Genomic DNA, 6,660 nt, shown 5'->3' on the forward strand with positions numbered 1-6,660 from the left:
TGCAGCTCCTGAAGCGGTTGGAGCAGAGTGAGTCCACGCTTCGCAAACCGCGAATTCACGGGGGAACACTATACCGCCTTTCTGTGGTACAATCAAAGTGGTTCACATAGATTATATGCAGGCACTTTCTCTTTTCCTAGCGGGCTCGTGGTCTTTTGTTGTATCTGGGGCAGTGGAGGGTTTTGTCCAGAATCACAAGGAACTGCAGTGGAAATCAAACCCAGTTCCCCAGGTTCCTTAATCTACTGCACCAGCCATTAGGCAGTGTAGGCCTGATCGGTGGCATAGCGGGGCTAGGAGGTGCCACCCCCACCCCCCATGCCCTCCTCTCCGCTCCTCTGCTCCTTCCATGCTTCCCTGCTCCTTCTGCACCACCAAGCCACACTCACACCCTCCCTTCCTTCCCATACAAGAGCAGTTTCTCCAGTATGCTGCTCGCTCCGGCGTTGGCTTTCCCTCTGATGTCACTTCCTGGCCCTGTGACCCCAAATTGCTGAGGATATGATAAACAAAGTACAGATACCTAGAATTATTAGGATGTATGTAAATCTAAGATAAACATAGAACACGATACAGATATTACGCGTGCAAATAAGTAGGATATAGTATGAACATAGTACAAAATACTAGTATTATATGTAGGATGATTGATTATAGGTATAGATGGAAATCAGCTATTATCAAGCCCACTCTCAAAAAACCCTCCCTTGATCCTAATGAACCTGGCAACTATCGCCCAGTCTCCAACCTCCCAATTGTCTCCAAACTCCTTGAACGAATTGTGCTCCACCGCTTACACCCTTTCATTGAAGAACAAGCTGCCCTATCCCCAGCCCAATCCGGCTTCCGTAAGGGCCACAACACAGAATCAGTACTCCTTGATATCATCGACGACAGCTGGTCAATACTCGACAAAGGCAATGACGCCCTACTAGTCCTACTTGACCTTAGCGCTGCCTTCGACACAGTTGACCACCACCTACTCACATCTAGGCTCCATGACCTCGGAATCAAAGACACAGCCCTCCAATGGATCACCTCCTTCCTTCACCAAAGGACCCAAACTGTCCTACTAGGGACACATAAATCTAACCCTAAGCCTATCAAATATGGTGTTCCTCAAGGCGCCCTTCTATCCCCCCTCCTATTCAACCTCTACATCAAACCTGTCATCGATATAGCGCAAAAATATAAAATCAAAATCCACTCTTATGCAGATGACATCCAGCTACTCCTCCCCTTAGGTGAAAACCGGCCATCCCAAATTGCTAACCTCGAACTCTGCCTCACTGACATGAAAACTTGGATGTCAAACAACAAGCTTCAACTTAACGCCTCCAAAACCGAACTCCTATGGATCAGAAACAAAAACACCAAATACCTACGACCTACACTAACATGGGATTCCACTCTACTAACGGCAGCAGATCAAGTTCGCAGCCTGGGAGTAACCCTAGACGGACACCTATCCCTATCTAACCACATATCCCAAGTAGTCTCCACCTCCTTCTACTACCTTCGCCAACTGAAAAGGATCAAACCCTACATCTCCACACCAGACCTCGCCCAACTCCTATACACATATGTCCTCTCCAGAATGGATTATTGTAACTCCCTATTTAATGGACTAACCAAAAATAATATCAAACGCCTCCAACGGGTCCAAAATGCAGCCATCCGCCTCCTACACAACCTCAACTACCACGATTCCATCTCCCCGGCACTCCATGCTGAACACTGGCTCCCAATTAACCAACGCTGTACTTTCAAAGCCCTGGCAATTGCTCACAAGAGAATCTACTCCACCACCCCCTCCTACATAAAATCCAAGCTTCCCATCTACAACCCCACTCGCACCCTCCGCTCAAAGTCAGAGATACGCCTATGCACCCCCCCCCCTCCCCCGGAAGATCCCTGCTCACAGAAACTGCCCACAAACGATCCTACAGCCACTTCATTCCACACCTCTGGAACCAACTCCCCCCCCAACTCAGACAACAGAACTCATTATTAACATTCCGTAAATCGGTAAAGACCCTCCTCTTCAACTAAAGATCTCCTCTGTCTTCTCCCCCCCTTAGGCCCCACCCCCCACTCTCCTATCACCTTCCTGAAATTCCAATATGACCCTCTCTTACTCTATCCACTAACAAATTGTACCTAAACGCTTATAACTTTCCTTAAACTAAACTACTGTATTTCCCCCTTCTCTCTTTCTGCTTACTCTCCCTGTATTTAATTCTCTCCAAAAACTATAAATCTAATCACTAATCCTGTTGTACTACTTATATGTCTAGTTACTCCCCACTGTGTATGTTCAATTGTAAATCGTTCTGAGCTATTGGGAGGACGGGATAAAAATCTAAATAAATAAATAAATAGGTATAGGTATTGAAAATAATCTCAGAAAAAGCTAACTCTGTATTGTAACACCATTGCAGAAGCTCATGTAAACTGTTCTGAATTGACTCCCCTGTTAGTAGCTTTCAATAAACAATCTTAATTTTACACAACTTACTGGGTGTCCGAGTCTACTGGCATTTCAGTTTCACTGCTCTTCTGGCATATGGTCTTCATATTCTGTGCCAGAACTCTGTCACTCAGACTGTTTCTCTCTTCGCTTTCTTCCAAAATGCGCTTTAGAGCATCTGCAGCCCTAAACCTAACTCTTCTTGTCATATAGCTCCGGAAGACTGTGCGGCGAGGGCTGGAATCTATACACAGCAATCAGAAATGGGCAATGCTGGCGCCCGAGCAGGGCACGCAGCCCCCAATATTCAGAACCAATGTGTGCAACCTTTTTGAACACCCCGACACCTCCAAGCCCCTCAAATGGCTGCGCCTCTTTTGGCATACGTGCTGTGGGATTTAAGCGCGCAAATTCTAATTGGTAACCATTAATATCGGTAATCAAGTTCAAGTTTCATTACAATTTGGTTAAACGCCTATCAATCATTCTAAGCATTTTACAATAGTTAACAATAGGGGGACGAACTAAGACATTTAGAACAAGACAAAATATTGACGTACAATAAGAAACGGAAAGTAAGTAGGGAGAACTACAATGTTTAAAAGTAAAGCAGACAAAAAAAGGTAAAAGAACAAGAGGAAGGGCAGGAACTAGATGAAAAGAGCTCATTAGCTAAGTAGGTTGCCTGCACATCTCAGGAGCGTACCCACATTTGGAGGCCGAAAGCATAGAATCCAGAGGTAAGCAGGAGTGTAGCGGGTGGGCATGGGGGTAGGGGGAAGGTGGACCACCCCAGGCGCCGTCTTGGCAAGGGCACGGGACATCTTTCCTCCTCTTCACCCACCCACCTCTTCAAGTCTTCACTGGCAGCGAGCACCATCTCCCACCTGCTGCTTGTGTGGCCTCAGATTTCCTTCTGATGTCACTTCCTGGCCACAGCAAAGATTTTAAGAGGTATATGGGGGGAGGGGGAGCGTGCACGGTGGGTGCGATAGTGAAGAGTGCAGGGGGTGGACACCACTGGAATGCTGGGTGCCGTCGCCCCAGGTGCCTCTTTTCATTGCTACGCCACTGGGGGTGACCAGCTGCACAGGTAAAAACCCCAAGTTATTTAATTCAGACAGCAAAATGGGGTATTTGGCTTTTTAATTCAAATAGTGATATGAGGTATTTTGGAACTGATTGATTATAAGTGCTTGGTTGATTATCTTTATTTGTATATAAACTGTATTGCACTTTTTATTGGCATTAAAACTAAATAAAGTTAAAAAAACCAATCCAACCCTAATAGAAATAAAATTGTATTTAAAATCTTTCTGCGCCAAAATGGGTCCTAATAACATAGAAACATGGTGACGGGACAAATGCGCGCTGACAATTGAAAATGGACAACTGAGCGCAAGAATTCAGCGCGCCACTCTAAAAGCTTCTTTTAACGGGCTCCGACAGGGGGTGTGGGGGAAAAAAACCCACTTTACATAATAGAGTTTGCGTTGACATGTTGGGGTGGGGTGGGGGGGTGTAACCCCCACATTATACAGAAAATGTAACTTTTTACCTATTTTTTCGGAAAAGTTATGTCTTCAGTATAATGGTGGGGTGGAGTTACAACCCCCAAAACCATCCCCAACAGCAGTGCCCACACTATTAAGTAAACTGGGGGGTTCCCCCCCCAACCCCCCCTCGGAGCCCGTTAAAAGAAGCTTTTTGAGCGGCGCGCTGAAGTCTTGTGTTCAGTTGTCCGCTCTCAATTGTCGGCGCGCGTTTGTCTCATGCACTTATAACCGTGAACCTAGAAACACAATGGCATGTACTATCTCAATCTCTCCCTAAGAAATCCCACGTGCCTGTCCCACGTTTTCTTGAATTCACGCAGTCCTTGTCTCTTCCACCTCAACCGGGAGACTATTCCACGCATCTACCGCCTTTTCTGTAAAAATGCATTCCTTAGATTACTCCTCAGCCTATCACCTCTTAGGTCTCCTTTTACGAAACCGCGATAGCAGTTTCTAGCGCGGGGAGCCACGCTGAATGGCCCGCGCTGCTCCCGACGCTCATTGAGTTTCTATGAGCGTTGGGAGCAGCGCGGGCCATTCAGCGCGGCTCTCCAGGATAGAAACTGCTATTGCAGTTTTGTAAAAGAGGGGGTTAGCTTCATCCTGTTATTTATCGCTTACTGGAAGCTTCTATACCGCTACTAATGACTGAGGAGTCAATTCAGAGCGCCCCGAATGAGCTTTTGTAACGACATTACAATACATGAGCTTCAGTATCACTTCTTCACTTCATCCTAAACATAGAAACATAGAAGATGACGGCAGAAAAGGGCTAAAGCCCATCAAGTCTGCCCACTCTGCTTACCCACCCCCTGTCTATGCCCTAATGACCCAATTTCCTTATCTTGACCCTCGTAGGGATCCCACATGGGTATCCCATTTATTCTTAAAGTCTGGCACGCTGTCTGCCTCGATCACCTGCACTGGAAGCTTGTTCCAATGATCAACCACTCTCTCTGTGAAGAAATACTTTCTGGTGTCTGCAGCAGCCACTCTCTCCTCCTCTCCCTATTGGCTAAGGCTCTTAACATTTGCATCTCCTCTTCCTATAGGCTAAGGCTCTTTACACCTGCATTGTGATGTCATAGAACTTTCTGATTATAGAAACATAGAAACATGATGGCAGATAAAGGCCAAATGACCCATCATAGAAACATAGAAGATGACGGCAGAAAAGGGCTACAGCCCATCAAGTCTGCCCACTCTACTTACCCACCCCCTGTCTATGCCCTAATGACCCAATTTCCTTATCTTGACCCTCGTAGGGATCCCACATGGGTATCCCATTTATTCTTAAAGTCTGGCACGCTGTCTGCCTCGATCACCTGCACTGGAAGCTTGTTCCAATGATCAACCACTCTCTCTGTGAAGAAATACTTTCTGGTGTCGCCATGAAATTTTCCGCCCCTGAGTTTGAGCGGGTGCCCTCTTGTGGCCGAGGGTCCCTTGAGAAAGAAAATATCATCTTCCACTTCGACACGTCCTATGCCCTCTCATGAGTGATAATTAGGCAATAAATTATTGAAATGCCATTTGATTATTTGCCATAGCTCAAAAATAGCCCAACATATAAAAATCGGTTGGATTAGGGTTAAATTTCTTTTGTTTTGTAATAGGAAAAAAAAAATAGGATTTCCCCCCCCTAACATCTTGTTCTCTAACAGCCTTGTTTCAACAGTTTTTAAGAAACCAGATGCTTACCTAATCCAAGTCATACATATTGAACATAGAGCATCAGTTTCGAAGTCTGCATTTAGCAATGCCTACCATGTTTTTCCACAGTTCACCGCTTCCTTCAGTTTGCAAACTTAATTAATTGGAATGCATTGCACTTTAATAGCTAATGACTGGAGACTGACAGATACCGAGGTCTAGTATCCCTGCAGATAAAATAGCTTTATATGCATCATCTTAAAAGAACGGATTAGCCTGCCTGACAGTAAATCAGTGAGGATTCGGGAACTTTACTAAAAAGGTCACTTAAATCTGAGGCAATGCTAACAGCCTAAAGGAGGAAGGGTGAAACAGTTGAGAGAGTTCTTCAGGCACATGATAGCAGATAAAGGCTAAATGGCCCATCGGCAGCATCCACTGTCTCCTCCTCTCCCTATTGGCTAAGGCTCTTTACACTTGCATTGTGATGCCATAGAGCTTTATGGTTATAGAAACATGAGGCAGATAAAGGCCCAATGGCCCATCTAGTCTGCCCATCCGCAGTAACCATTATCTCTTTTTCTCTCTGAGCCAATCCCATAGAAACATCCGCAGCATCCACTATCTCCTCCTCTCCCTATTGGCTAAGGCTCTTAACATTTGCATCTCCTCTTCCAATAGGCTAAGGCTCTTTATACCTGCATTGTGATGTCATAGAGCTTTATGGTTATAGAAACATAGAACAATTCAAAAAATAATCACCTTATTTCCACATAAATAAACAACCAAATACTTTTATGGTCACACAGTGACTCTAGGTTTCTAAGTGAACGCTCAGACCCATAACCAAACTCTAGTGAAAAGTCACAGAGTCAGTTATAATAGAGACCATCACAGCAAGTTCACTGTCTCTGCCACCTGCTAATAACATACAAGGAAAAGATAGGCAACTTATCTGAATGCAGGATGGCACTGCTGTTG

Source organism: Geotrypetes seraphini, chromosome 4, assembly GCF_902459505.1.
Source record: "Geotrypetes seraphini chromosome 4, aGeoSer1.1, whole genome shotgun sequence".
Lineage (NCBI taxonomy): Eukaryota > Metazoa > Chordata > Amphibia > Gymnophiona > Dermophiidae > Geotrypetes > Geotrypetes seraphini.